Raw genomic sequence first — 15,650 nt, forward strand, 5'->3', positions numbered from 1 at the left:
GTGCTATAAAAAGGTATGTGAGATAGGCGTAGCCCTTTCAGATTTTAAGGGCAGGGATCATGCTGTTATGCTGTGGACAATGTTCTGTGAGTGTAAAGGTTGGTATCTCTCTCATATTTCCAGGTGTGTTGTAGATTAATATTCCTCCATTCATTTCTCCAGTTTCCTGTACTAACTGTGTGTGTACACTGACACCCACAACTACTACTACTGTTAATGTGTGTGTGTGTGTGTGTGTGTGTGTGCTTTCCTTTCACTTTTGCTTGCACTTTGTTGCTAAGGCTTCAATAGTTGCCCTTTACAGTCACTACTTGTATGCCTGCTAGGTGTCCTGCCTGTAGTGTGCTGCTGTAGCTTTCCTATTTTCCATGTACATTCACACCTTGGAATGCTTGCTATATCTGCTAGGGTGTTACAGCATGCAGTGTGGTCTGGCCATGGTGTGGGCCTTGACATCTATTAGGGTATTTGAGTATGCTGCTGAGCAGGCCCCAGAGACTTTCAGGTTCATCTGTTATGTGCCTCATGGAATGGTACATATCAGTGGGGTACACCCATTAAAATGTCTGGTATGCTGCAGTTGTGACTGTGGGTTAGCATGAGCATATGTATTGCTACACTTTTTCTGCCATGCAAGTGATGAATACTTTCAGGACTCCATAGTTACCATTGCATGTGTTACACCTTTCTGCCTACTGTTTGTACATTTCACATGGAGTCTGTGGGGCATCCCTGTAAGTCATTCACTGTTGCTATGTCTAGGCTCTTAACTATTCAAATATGGTGGTGTCAGACCCGTCATGTGTACAGATATTTGCAGGTTGTCCACATTTCTGCCTCATATTTTGGTCAATATCTCATGCACACCTTTTTCTGGCAAATCACTCTGGGCTCAAGTCAGAATATGGTGACAAACATTCAAGTTTCAGACTGCATACCCTTCCAAACATCCCACAAAGTGCAGACCCTGTTACTCTCTGAACTGTCTGCGTTTGTTGTAACATTATTTGTAATGTGTCCCTGGTTTGGGGCCTTTGCTCCACATATGTTATTACTTGGTCCAGATGTGTTCCTGTAAGAGGTTGTGGGGTATGGGCAGTGATTATCCTGCTGTGAGTATGTGTGTGGCTTGCAAGGTGCTATAGTGACATTATTACCTACTAGCTTCCAACCAGCATGGCTGTTTCTGTTCACACACTACTATTATGGAAATCCACTAGTTTTGATAGTAATTCTAAATGGCATGCTTTGTGTACTACACATCTATATTCCCTTTACATTCATTCATACTATTACATGGTATATTTATTTTAGCACAATGTTCTTGTATAAGAGTCATGGCTTAGTGGTAAGTCATGCAGACTACTAAGAGGTTAATGGAAATACTTTGCGCTTTTCTGTTTATTTTTGTCATGCAGACTACTGTTACCAAGGTCCTGGGTTCGGGACTCACAGTGGGATTTTATTTTGCTTTTGAACTGAGTGCAGGACCTGTCAATCAAAGTGACTAAGGCACTTTTAAGCAGTTGTAACCGGGTTAGCACTGGTTTGCGCGGAGCTCACGCATGCACACTGGCGGTTAGCTCCATGCACACCTGCTTACAACCGCTTAAACGTGCTTACTCTTGCGCACACCCACGCTATTTTCCTTGAAAGAAAAGAAAATGGGGAGACAGGAAAGTGGTGAAAAAGGGGTCACAAAGAGGGTAAGACAGTAGGGAAACAAGCTTGGGATGTGCAGGAGGGATGTAGGTAAGGCCCATAGCTGCCCATTTCTTCATCAGCAACAGCTGTGCATATGTATGTAATTTGGTGTGACATTTGAAACCTTCCACCCCTGAGAGAGGTGTCAGGACAACAATAATACTTGTTGTACAGCCAATTGTAATTGATAGGTTCCATGTCCAGCAAACGTGCGCAGAATGGGCAGCTATGTATGGGGCGTAATTTTTTTGTGGGTACAGAGTGCCCTTTTTTTTTCAGGTGAGAGTGGTATGTCAGGTGAAGGAAGTCGGTACAGCTGGGGAGGTAGGTTGGGTAGGTAAACAGACAAGACAAACAAGACGCATACAGGGGTGGTGTATGACACGTGTGGGGGGTTACACAATTGACGGGGACGGAGGTTTGGATATCCAGAGCCCATGAGCCCACAGATTGCAACAGTGGAGCTGATATCCCCACCCATAGGCAGTTGCCACTGTTCCTTCACTGCCCAGGACGGGGCTGTGCTGGGGGCTGTGTAGGCGGGGCAACAGGCATGCCCGTTAGTTGCGCCACCCGTGCCTCGAGCTGGCGTAGGGGCTCGAGAACACCACAGTCCGGACACTACGGAGGGTGAGTGGTGGTTCTCCTCCGGCCACACTTGCAGAGGGGGGGGCGAGCCCCATCCCCTGCAGCGCTTCCACCCGCAGGTGGCACAGGGCCACCGGAGGAGGGTCCGGACTCGGCACTAGTGCCAGGTGCACTTGCCAGCTGAGGTGGGAGAGGTGGGTCCGCTGGAACCCGCCTTCCCTGTCATCCTATGTTTTGCATTATGTCATGACAGTTTGGGTTAGTGACATATAATACCATTCACAATTAGTTGTAACAGCATGCATTAGTATTCCCATTAACCAAACACCCAGATATTCACAACATTGAACAGCGTGCATAACACATGCATATTTTGAACAGAAATACACAGTCCAACAACATGCAGGGTTAATTGATGGCAACAGGCCATCAGGTGTGGATGTATGAACAGGGCAGATGCATCAACGGATATGCAGATATATATGACCCAACAGGACAAACGTCCAGGGGTGTTAATTGTGATTGCACATACCATTTTCACGTGGAATGGGTTATATGTGGTTATAGGGTGGGGTAAAGAAAGTAATATTAACACCTTTGAATAACATTACATATGCTGTACATTTCTAATAGCTACAGTTATATACACACTACTGTTCTAACTACAGTTTCCTATATGATAACTATTTCAACTTGGTGATAGGACTGTTACTGCAACATCAATATACATTTTATGGTTCTTCATACACACTCATATCTAGCTTTGTTCAGCTACATCATCCTGCTACATTTGCTTTATATAGCTGTAGACAAGTGTGGATGTTTGGTATATCAGACAATCATCCTATCTGCATATTGCAGACTGAGAGCAACATATCCAGATTTTGGGATACACATTCCAGATGCAGCAACACTTTGAACAGATTTTGCTGTTTGGTTTTGAATCTCACATGCATTTCATTCTGTCTTGACTGCAGTATACTTTATTCAGGGGTTATTACTACTGTATTGCTGGATTCATGACACTTTCTCACACTCTCTCACTTGCTTTCATTTTTCTATTCAGGATGGTACTTCTAGGCTTTATTGACATGTTTTACCAGTAGTTATTACAATCCTTTCCAGCAGTCTCACTTCTGTCATGTTTCAGTATTTCCACAGGGATATATTTCACACGTGATTTCATCATCTTCTGCAGCTATACTTTTCAGCCTGCTGCAGGTTGTGTACTATTTTCTTATAGGTAGGGCATTTTTATTTCAGAATATGTCAGACAGTTTCATTTTTTGGTTAAACTTACAGGCTGAAACACACTTTTGTAATCAAGCAATACTTGCATACACTTTCACACTGTTACTTGCAGATTTTATTCCTTACTGACTACACTGCACTCTTTTGCTGACTGTCATACTTTTATATTTCTTTACAGTTACTGGTAGTGGATTACTGACCTGCCTGGTGGCGCAACCGCACCAGCCTATCGCCATAGGCTCTGCGGTTCGCAGAACGGACACCTTCAGCTGTAATATAAATGAAGTAATATTGGAATACACATCTCCATAATATCAGCTAGTTTAATTTCTTACATACATAATTAAATGTTACTTACTCAGTAGTGGGCGTTGGGTGTTTGCCGGGCCTCCTGGATCCAAAGGTTCAGTTGGTCCTGCTTGCGTCTCTTCAGGTCCGCATGGTGGTGACGGACATGCTCACCAGTCCTTGGAATCCCTGTGGCACTGGTGAGATCATGAGCCAACCGGTCCCACGCCTCAGCCCTGTATGCTCCCCAGAGGACCTGGCCCTGCATGAGTTGGGCCTCATGATTATGGACTAGGAGCCAGACCATGTACCTGGACTCCTCAACACCCCACCTCTGTGCTCGAAAGCAACTACCCTCTCCTACTCCTGTCATTCTGCCTGCAGGTCAGTTCTACAATAGTTTATGCTGTGTATTCCCACCTATGGGGCTTATATAGTCCGTTTTTCCCACACATATCTGTGATTGGCTATTTTGGAATTGTATCAACTTCAGTAAACTGCATTGTCATGCTCCAGTTTGTATTCATTTCTATATATTAGCTATTATTGCATTTCTAGGTACTGCTGTCATGGCTTAGTGGTTTGGTACCTTGACTATGGTGTACAGTATCCTGGGTTCGAACCTGGCCACTGCTTTTTATTTTTCATGACTGTCTAGACATGCTGAGGGGTGTGCCTGTGTAAAGGCAGTTTTGATACGGCTTGCTCAATGTTGCCCGTCGGTTAGCTCGTTTGCGTGGTGCGCAGCTCCGCGCAAACGGGCTGCTTTAAGCCTCATTTGGCTATCGGCACGCATATTACGCTCAGCTCAGTTAGGGCCACATAGATTTAGCGTGTTAGACCACTGCTCAGCTACGGGCACATGCACTCACTCTGTTAAACTGTAGCTCCGCTATGAGCACATCTGGCATTTTTTCTTCTTTTGTTACCCCACATGTCTTCAATATAAATGGGCTGTTTCATTACATTTTACATAAATTGTGGTTTTATGTGTACATATTTGTCAGGGACTTGTTTCCTGCTTATTTTGAAAAAAAAAAAATTGGTGTTGTGGGGGCTCGAACCATGAATGCCTGCTCTTCAGCCAACATCCCTACCGCTACGCTATTGCTTCCTGGCTTATTTTGCATATTTAGTTCTTATATGCTTTCCCACTGACTGCTAACTGTAGCTGCGCTACGGGCATGCCTGCGCAAACGAGCGCACTCACGGTTAAACATCTTTACAATTTTTAAAAAAAATATGTTCATTTATATATATTTTATGTTCATAGTCTGTGGGGGCATGTGTTGTGTTGTGTTTATTCACATTTCTGTGGACTCTGTTGTGGGTGTTTACTTTGGGCACTTTTACACTTCTGGGGGCGTGTCCGCTTGCAGGGCTCAGCCTACGGACACGCCCCCTACTGTCTTACATGGACCGTGTTAGACTTAGGTGTGATTCAGCATGCTCTCATGAATATGCAAAGCATGCTGACATCACTCCGTTTAACTGCAGCCTCTGTGTAAGAGTTATAACTCTTACACGGAGGCTTCGTGAATCCTGGGGTATGACTTTTGAGGGGTTTCGGTTTTGCTGCTCTGACCATGTTTATTTCCAACCTTTTTCATATGTTTTAGTAACATGTTGGCTTTTCCACCAATATATGGTGTGGGATAACATGCTAGGCGGGCATGCCTAACACTTCCTTTCACTACTCCATTTTGTGCTACAGGATTCAAATCCTGATCCTCTTGTTTGCTATAGAAAAGTTATTGTGTCATGCCTAAGGAGCTTTTAAATATTCCAAGTGTTCCTGCAGCCACCTGCCTTAAGGTCCACAGTAGCAGAGCTGGATTGTGGTCAAATGAGGCCCTAGGCAGGATAAAAGATCAACCCCCCCCAGCAGCAACCCTCTCCCAGCCATTCTAGTATCCCAATACTTGGCTGTTTCTCCCCATTTACCATAAATACTGTTCAGACCTCTCAATGCACATACTATTTTCTTCTTTAATTCTGCAGTGATTAGAGAGATTCTCTAATTCTACAATCATTAGAGATGTTTAAAACTTTTATTTCAGATTAAATAGCACAAACACTGATAGCAATTTGCTAAACAAAATATTTCAGTCTGACAATGAAAACAGACTTTGTATGAACAATAAGCTTCTCTGCCCTTAACACTCTCATTCATTGAAACTGCATTGAAACCCACATTCAAAGAGAATGCATCTGGCCAGTGGCAGATTGAGTTTACCTTTGCGTTGTTTTCAAGCCATAGGCCCCCATGTACACATTTTTAGGACCATGCATATCTGCATGTGTTCATTGATACACCATCCTGATTTTATTGAATTAGATTCCTTTCTTGTATAATACAGCACCACGTGTTAGACTGCGTTTCAAATTTGTAGGTATCAGGATTTTTCCAGTAAGCAATTAAACAAAACATCCACCATTAATGACAAAACTACCCATTACAGAACATTTCAGTCACTCAAATTTCTGTCAGTACAATCCACCAGTACCAGTCAATATAAACATTCTCTGCAGAAGTAAGTCATCTGAATAATTCCACACTAAAGAATTCTGTAACTAATGAAGAGGTTGCTGCTGGCAAACAACTTAACATTTTAGTGTTTTCATGTACATGTTCAATGCCTGCTGCCGTCTAAGAATAAATTGCCCACGTTTCATTTAAAAAAATAAAAAAAAAAAAAGTTTACAAGCTGGTAATATTGCAATAGGGAATGGCTGTCAACAGTTTCATAGTTACTAGGCATCTCTTCCAAAGGAGGTCACACTTAGGACTGCAACAACCCATCCCCCTCAAAGGACTCTGCAATCTCAGCACTCCGGCATGGTGTGGGAGTAGAACCCACAGCCTTCTGCACCAAATGCAAGTGTGTTACCTGTTGTGCTACTAACCCTGATTTCAGATTTGGTAGCACAAGCACTGATGATGGCAATTTGCTAAACAAAACAATTGAGTAAACAGCTGTTCCCCAGAAACTCAACAGTCCTTAACAATGCACTGGAACTCAGTCAGTGAAAATGCTTTGCATCATTCATACAGCTATTTGGTGTAGTTCAAGGAGTTTTGCCTGCTTTATTTCATAGTTTCATAGTCAAATACTAGGCTACCTGCCCTTGTGGACCATGTTAAGCCTAGCCAGTCTCACTTTTATGAGAACCAAACCCTTGTACCATTGTTTGTGAGGTAAATTCCCAGCACACACACACACACACATGTTCCTGATAGTTTAATAGCTGATGTAGAGGATTCAGGTTCTACCATCCCGTAATCAAGAAACAAGGTTTGAGCCTTAATAAGTTAAACAACCTGCCATCACACACACACACACACACACACACACACACACACCTCTATCCTATTCTGCCAGACTGCCACTCATACTCCTCCGTTTGCTTGCTTAGAACAGAAGGGCAACTTTTAGTTCTTCATTGCTGCTGTAATGTATGGATGGACGGAAACGCTGTGTAACCACTATAGATGTACTCTGCGTGCATTCGTAAAGGAGTAATGGGGCCCATCCCCAAACCAATGGACCCCATGCAACCTCCTAGGTTGCCCAGAGCTGTATTTGGCTTTGCATACTAGCACTTTTTTTTTCTGTTGACTAGATGCAGAACTTTACATTAAACATTGACACAAATGCTACTGCTTCAACTTGTGGCTAAGGATAGACATTTTGAAGATGAGGAGGGCAGCACTCATGGTATCCCAAACTGTTCCATGATCATCTAGAAGGGCAGGGGAACAGAATGTTGGGTATTTGTCACAATTTCCTCAAGGCTATTAGGTTACACACTGGCCTGCCATTTCTTCTCTGACTTGGAGGGAGTGGAGGGTCAAGTTTGTGCTCATTGTGCGCTGACTGTTGGCCCCGTGTATACGCCTCAACTGTACAGATTTTTGCAGAATGTTCATATTTTTGCCTATATTTTAGTCTGTTTTTCATAAAGTTGTGGTTTTCTAGCAAATAATTGAAGGTTGAAGTCAAAATAATGACAGACATTTGAGTTTCAGACTGCACAGCCTTCAGAAAATTCATGTTTATGCAAAACCCATTATTTATTTTTTTTTAACAAAAAAATTTTGGGGGTTTAAAAAAACCAAAAAAGGAGAATATAACAGACCCCACAAAGAAGGAACCCCAGCCAAGAATCAAACCTGAGAACCTGCAGCTGTGAGGCAACAATGCTACTACTACACCATCAAATATCAAGCATTGCAACATTTACAAACCACAGATATTATGAGGAACAGATCAGACCGAAAATGAGGCAAAAATCTGCAATTTTTTTTACAAATGGTTTTGGGTAGGGAACTCAAGTCTTAAACACCTGCATACAGGGTACAGGGTTCAAGCCTGAGGTATTCCCTACCACACCACCATGAGCACCTGGGGCATTTATACACACACACACACACACACACACACACACACACACACACACACACACACACACACACACACACACCAGTATAAACTAAAAAACATACATATCTATCCAGTATAGACATTGTAGAACTAAAAAGCACCATACACACTTCAATTCATTGTAAAAGTAAACAAGCACCATACACTTACCTGTCTGTTCTCCATAATATATCCTGCCCGCGCAAAGACCCGCGAGATCCCAAGCAAAGCTCCTTGACTGCTCCTTCCCGACGAGACTGTCCTGACTGCTGCTGTTGCAGTCTGGACCCAACACATAATCCCAGCGAGTCTGTGCACTTTAAAATTGCACAGACGTCTCCTTGTGTCCCCCTATGGGGACTGCCGGACTGCCTGGAGCATGCGCATAGACCGACAGTAGTTGGGACTACTGTGCATGCGCGAAGTCTGCAAAATTTGTTTTTTTTTTCTATTTTTTATTTTGAGGGGGCTGCAGTCTGGCAGTCCGATAGCACGGGCCGCCCCTGGTGTTAGACTTAGGTGTGATTCAGCATGCTCTCATGAATATGCAAAGCATGCTGACATCACTCCGTTTAACTGCAGCCTCCGTGTAAGAGTTATAACTCTTACATGGAGGCTTCGTGAATCCTGGGGTATGGCTTTTGAGGGGTTTCGGTTTTGCTGCTCTGACCATGTTTATTTCCAACCTTTTTCATATGTTTTAGTAACATGTTGGCTTTTCCACCAATATATGGTGTGGGATAACATGCTAGGCGGGCATGCCTAGCACTTCCTTTCACTGCTCCATTTTGTGCTACAGGATTCAAATCCTGATCCTCTTGTTTGATATAGAAAAGTTCTTGTGTCATGCCTAAGGAGCTTTTAAATATTCCAAAGTGTTCCTGCAGCCACCTGCCTTAAGGTCCATAGTAGCAGAGCTGGATTGTGGTCAGATGAGGCCCTAGGCAAGATAAAAGATCAAACCACCCCCCCCAGCAGCAACCCTCTCCCAGCCATTCTAGTATCCCAATACTTGGCTGTTTCTCCCCATTTACCATAAATACTGATGTGAGAGTGTTCGATCTCGCCGTTTGTTCTTACACATGGGTTCGGAGCCGATCCTCGGCTCCGTGTCGGCCGCTTGCAAGCTCTGCATCGAGAAGAAGCTGGAGACAACCTAATACCCACAATCCCCCTCTGCCTTTACCTCCGATCTAGTTTGCCGCTTCAGCGTTCGCATCACTGGGTCGAGCTCGAGCACCTAAGATAAGATTAAGAATTTATTCTTGTGTTTTTTCTTAGTAATTTTATTATAAAAAGTTTGTTAGTGACATAGTGTGTGTGTGTGGTAAGGTTGAGGGATTCTCGGTTCCGTTAAGTTTATTTAAAACTTATTAGAGTTCTCCTCGGGGCCTACCACCCCTTACTTGGATTTGACTACCGGATTGACTTCCTTACTGGATTCGACAATTTCACCGGACTTGACTTCTTTACTGGACTTGACTTTTCAGTTTCTATTTAGAGTGAGATGTCTGAAAAGGCTAAATCGGGTTTTAAGCGTTGCCAATGTGGGCAAAAGATGTCAGTTACTGACAATCATAGTTCCTGCGTCTACTGTCTTGGCCCTCTCCATCTGCAAGAAGACTGCTCTATTTGTCATTCTTTCAGTGGGAGGGTCATGACAGATAGGCGCAGGAAACTCATGGATAGGGGTTTGTTAAAACCTACCTTTCAAGAGGCTCTGGATGCTTCAGACCAGGCATCCAAATCCTCGAAGGAATCGAAGACGTCGGAGCCCAGGTCATCGGCTCCGAGTTCTTCAGCTAAAGTTAGATCACCGGTTCCACAGACTTCGGGGCCGAGTGTTCAACTGTTGTCAGTTTCCGAGCCTCGAGTCTTGGAACCGGTGATGGAGCTCCCTCCCCCGACACTGTTGAGGTCGGCTCCGTCTTCGATTCCTTCGACCCGTTCTTCCAGGCCCCTCTCTGATACTGATGTAGACCGCGTGGTGCAGAAGTTAATGGAGAATACGGCCTTATCCAGACTCATCTCGGTCTCCTCTCAATTGGTGTCGAGACTTGAAGGCCTGCCACTGTCTCCATCTATTCCTCCTCCGAGACCTGTCCAGTCTTCGGAGCTGGAAGAGGCTGAGCTGCTGATTGTGGAGCCCTCGGTGCCAGAACCATCCTTTTCTCGGTCGGCTCCGTTCACCTCGACTCCGTCGGATCCGGTACCGGAGTCTCGGAGCCGAAGATCCATCCTGGGTTCCGGGACCGAGAGTCGGACCGATGTTTCGGTTCGGACTCTCCCTCTTGGGGCCTCGGCTCGGATCGACTCGGTTCTGTCCTCGGAGTCGATGCCTTCGGTGCCTGTTTCGGAGATTCTTCCCATTTCTTCGGAACCGGGAGATACCTCGACTCGGGACCCGGGGCTTCGATCTCAAGAGGAAGGTGTTGTCTACCCAGACAACCACATCAGCAGATACAGCTTCTCCTCCCCATAAAGGTCCGTTATCCTCCTCTGCACCCGTGGCTACAGCTAAGCGCCGAGCACCTGTGTCTCAGCCACCCCTGGAGGGTGCCCCTCTTCCTCGGAGGCTTCTTCGGATGTCCCCGAAGAAGTCCCTAGGAAAAGATTGTGTAAGAGGAGACACTTAGATTCTCCACAAGAATCTTTGACATCCGATACTGACTTGGATGAGTCAGAAGGGTCCACAAAGTCACCTTCAGAAGATGTCTCCTTTTCTGACATCTTGGAGATCCTAAAGCAGAGAGGTCACTGGCAGTCGCTGACCCCTTCTGAGGAGGACTCAGTCTTGCTGAAGGCATTTGGTGCTCGCCCTTCCTCCTCCTGGGTCACTCCGCCCTTCGATGAATTAATGGAGCTGATTGCTCGAAGGGCGCGGGAGGCTCCTGACACGGTGGAGCCAGTCCCTAGGAAGCCTAATAAATACATTACTGCACCCCAGGACAAGGCTTATTTGACAAAAGGAGTTCCAGTGGACGCTATGGTGGTGGCAGCGGCCACGAAAAAGGAGATGTCGGAATCTTCCTCATCTGTCCATCCGCCTAACAAAGATTCTAGGATTATGGACAGGTACGGGAAGCGCATTTTTAGTTCAGCGGCTTTTTGTATGCGATCCCTGAACTATTTGACTCACTTTACATGTCTACAGAGGGATCTAATCAAAGAGTTGGGAGATACCCTCCAGGGTACTACAAATGCTGCTGTTTCAGAGAAAGTTACAGCACATCTCAATACCCTTACATCCATTGTTAACTCATCCATGAGGCTGATCTCATACGCAGCCGAAGGATCGAGTAGGGCAGCAGCTTCAGCGATTGCTCTTCGAAGACTATCCTGGATGCACTTATGTTCATTTGCGGAAGCCTTCAAGTCTTCCTTTACCAACGCCCCATTTGATGGTGCCACTCTCTTTGGCCCAAAGGTAAAGGAGACCCTTACCCGGTGTGAACAGGAGGGAAAGACTCTGTCTGCTGTCGGAGTCCATTTTTCCACCCCATCCAGACCGTACCCCAAAGGGCAACGCGGTGGGAAAATGTGGTTTTGAAAACCCCAAGGATCTTTCCCAGGCACGCAGGGTGATGCCCCCTCTAGAGGCAGAGGAGGAGGCAGAGGTGGAAGACGCCGCCCTGGTGGCAGAGGGGGTCCGCAAAACCAAGGTGACAGGAATACACCCCCTGGAAAACCTTTCCAGCACTCCTGAGAGGAGGCCCGACTGTCCTGCTCTGGAGGCAGTCTGGGGTCGCTTAGCTTTATACCCTCAGGCCTGGCAAAACATTACTACAGACAACTGGGTAAAAAGCGTTGTTACCAGAGGTTACAGAATACCATTCCTATCCACCCCCATTCCAAAGACAAGACTCCCAGATGTACCGCCCCATCTGCGAGATCCAGCAGCTATAGAAATTTCAAAGCTGCTAGAAAAAAGTCATCCAACCAGTCCCAGCGGACCAAATAGGATTCGGAACTTACTCAAGGTTCTTTTTAGTTCCAAAGAAGACAGGGGACTGGAGGCCGATTCTGGACCTAAGCAACCTCAACACCTTTGTCAAGAAAGAAAAGTTCCGAATGGTCACGCTTCAATAGATCCTTCCATTCTTACAGAAGGACGACTGGATGTGCTCAATAGATCTGAAGGACGCATACTACCACATCAAAATGGCCAGGGCGTCCAGAGATCATTTGCACTTCCGGCTGGGAGCCAGTCACTACCAGTTTCGGGCCCTGCCCTTTGGTCTGACCTCAGCCCCCAGGGTTTTCACCAAATGCATGGCAGTGGTAGCGTCTCATCTGAGGCGCCTAGGATTCCAGGTGTTTCCGTATCTGGACGACTGGCTCCTTTCTGCCACCACCCGGCGTCAACTGATACAGGCCAGAGATTACACTCTACAACTTTGTGTTCACCTTGGAATTTCCGTAAATTTCGAAAAATCTTTACTACAGCCATCACAGCGTATCTTATTCATAGGAGCGGAATTAGATACGCATCAGTTAATTCTAAGGCTTCCTCCAGAAAGGATAGCTTCACTTCAAACACACATATCTCTTCTTCTGTCACCCAGAAAATCCCCAGCAAAACTGGTACTAAAGGTTTTGGGCATCATGGCAGCTTCTCTCATTGCGATACCATTGGGAAGACTGCACACGAGAGTTCTACAATGGCTACTGTTTGCACAATGGTCTTTCCAACATCTACCTCGGACACACCAAATTCTGATCACAAACACATGCAAGTCGCACCTAGTCTGGTGGCTTCAGACTTGCAACCTTTCCAGAGGAAGACCATTTGTGCTACCCACGCCGACAGCTACGGTGACCACGGACGCCTCCCTGATAGGGTGGGGGGGCATCTTTCAGGGACAGACAGTCCAAGGCGAATGGACCAATTTAGAGTACAATCTGCACATCAATGTTCTGGAGTTGAGGGCAGGGTTTCTAGCGTTGCAGCACTTTGCTCCCCTTCTTCCTCTAGGGACTATTGCAGTTCAGACGGACAACATGTCTGTAGTCTGGTACATAAACAAGCAGGGGGGAACCAAGTCCTATCAGCTATGCAGAGAGGCCATGAGAATTTGGCAATGGGCGGAGTCCACGGGTCGCTTTCTGATAGCAACGCACATCACGGGGTCATCCAACGTCATAGCCGACAGGCTGAGCAGAGCAATCCTGTTGCCACACGAGTGGTCCCTAAAACAGTCAGTTGCGAAGAAGATTTTTCGCAAGTGGGGCCAGCCTTCCTGCGATCTGTTTGCGTCTCCAATGAACGCCAAATGCAGGAGCTATTTTGCCCTATTACCCCCTCCAGGGGAAGTCCCCAGGGATGCACTAGTTCACGATTGGCCCCCGGGCCTCCTGTATGCTTTTCCTCCTTTTCCCCTGATTGCCAAGTTTCTGCAGAAAGCCAACAACCTGCAAAGGACGATAATCCTCATTGCCCCATTCTGGCCTCGTCAAATTTGGTTTCCCTTTCTTCTGACACACCGCATTCGGGGACCCTGGATCCTGGACCCAGAGCCAGATCTACTGACTCACTCGTCAGGGGCTCCCCACCCTCGCTTGTCCTCCATCTAGCAGCTTGGCTGCTCGATTCCCTACTTAGCCAGGTCTGATCTTCTTTCACCTGCAGTTCAGAATATACTAGTGGCTTCTCATAAAGCTTCCACTACTAAGACCTACACTAGTAAATGGAAGCGCTTTGTATTCTGGGCAAATACACAGCAATTGGACCCTGTCATAGCTCCTTTAAACAAAATCTTGGAGTTTTTAACAGAATTGTTCCACCAAGGTGCTTCTCCTGCTACTTTAAGAGTGCAATTGGCTGCCATATCCAACTTTCATGTGGAAGAATGTGGGGCTCCTGTTATGGCCCACAGACTTTGTAAGGCCTTTTTAAAAGGGCCTTTTCATATTAGACCACCAGTTAGATCTCCTACAACCCCTTGGAGTCTAAACCTCTTATTATCTAAATTGATGTTACCCCCATTTGAACCAGCCTCCTCTTGTCCATTGAAGTATTTGTCGTGGAAGACCCTCTTCTTGGTAGCCATTACATCCGCTAGGCGAGTATCTGAGCTTCAGGCTCTCTCCGTTAAATACCCTTATTTAATCTTTCACTCTGACAGAGTATCTCTTCGCACTAATTCATCCTTTCTTCCCAAAGTTTGCTCTATTAATAATATTAATCAATCCATTGAATTACCCACCTTTTTCAAGAATCACTCCAATAAAATGGAGCATATGTTACACAAGTTGGATGTCCACAGACAACTTAGATTTTACTTGGATAGAACAAAAGATCACAGAAAATCTGATCAACTTTTTGTAGCCTTTGCTGATAGCAGGAAAGGTGTAGTGGTTACTAAAAGAACTCTTTCTAAGTGGTTAACTGATTGTATTATCTATGTTTATGATTCTTCAAATCAAATTTTATCTGTCAAACCCAAAGGACATTCTACAAGATCAGTGTCTACATCCCTGGCTCATGCAGCTCGCCTACCATTAGACGCTATTTGTGCGGCTGCTACCTGGTCTAAACCACATACATTCATTTCTCATTACAAGGTAGACAAGGTTTCTAGGGACAGGGCAACCTTTGGTTCCACTGTGCTCAAGAACGTCCTCCCGTGAGTTCCTCAGGAACATGGAGCTAGGGACGCTACCCATGTGTAAGAACAAACGGCGAGATCGAACACTCTCACATATAGAAGTTATGTCCTTACCATAACGTTCCATGTGGAGTGTTCATCTCGCCTTTGTTCTTACATTCCCACCCTCAGGAAGAACGTTCATTTTGGTGCCTGGTCTGGGTTATTCTGCTTCGCGGCCGACACGGAGCCGAGGATCGGCTCCGAACCCATGTGTAAGAACAAAGGCGAGATGAACACTCCACATGGAACGTTATGGTAAGGACATAACTTCTATTTCAGACCTCTCAATGCACATACTATTTTCTTCCTTAATTCTGCAGTGATTAGAGAGATTCTCTAATGCTACAATCATTAGAGATGTTTATAACTTTTATTTCAGATTAAATAGCACAAACACTGATAGCAATTTGCTAAACAAAATATTTCAGTCTGACAATGAAAACAGACTTTGTATGAACAATAAGCTTCTCTGCCCTTAACGCTCTCATTCATTGAAACTGCATTGAAACCCACATTCAAAGAGAATGCATCTGGCCCGTGGCAGATTGAGTTTACCTTTGCGCTGTTTTCAAGCCATAGGCCCCCATGTACACATTTTTAGGACCATGCATATCTGCATGTGTTCATTGATACACCATCCTGATTTTATTGAATTAGATTCCTTTCTTATATAATACAGCACCACGTGTTAGACTGCGTTTCAAATTTGTAGGTATCAGGATTTTTCCAGTAAGCAATTAAACAA

General features: G+C 45.3%; 1 protein-coding gene across 3 annotated transcripts in view; it reads left to right on the forward strand.

The window, feature by feature from the left end:
• MOCS1 (molybdenum cofactor synthesis 1) overlaps nt 1-15,650 on the forward strand; it is a 1,733,254-nt gene that overhangs the window by 133,850 nt on the left and 1,583,754 nt on the right. The window lies entirely within an intron of this gene.

This window comes from Protopterus annectens, chromosome 1.part1, assembly GCF_019279795.1.
Source record: "Protopterus annectens isolate FY-2018-M chromosome 1.part1, PAN1.0, whole genome shotgun sequence".
NCBI lineage: Eukaryota > Metazoa > Chordata > Ceratodontiformes > Protopteridae > Protopterus > Protopterus annectens.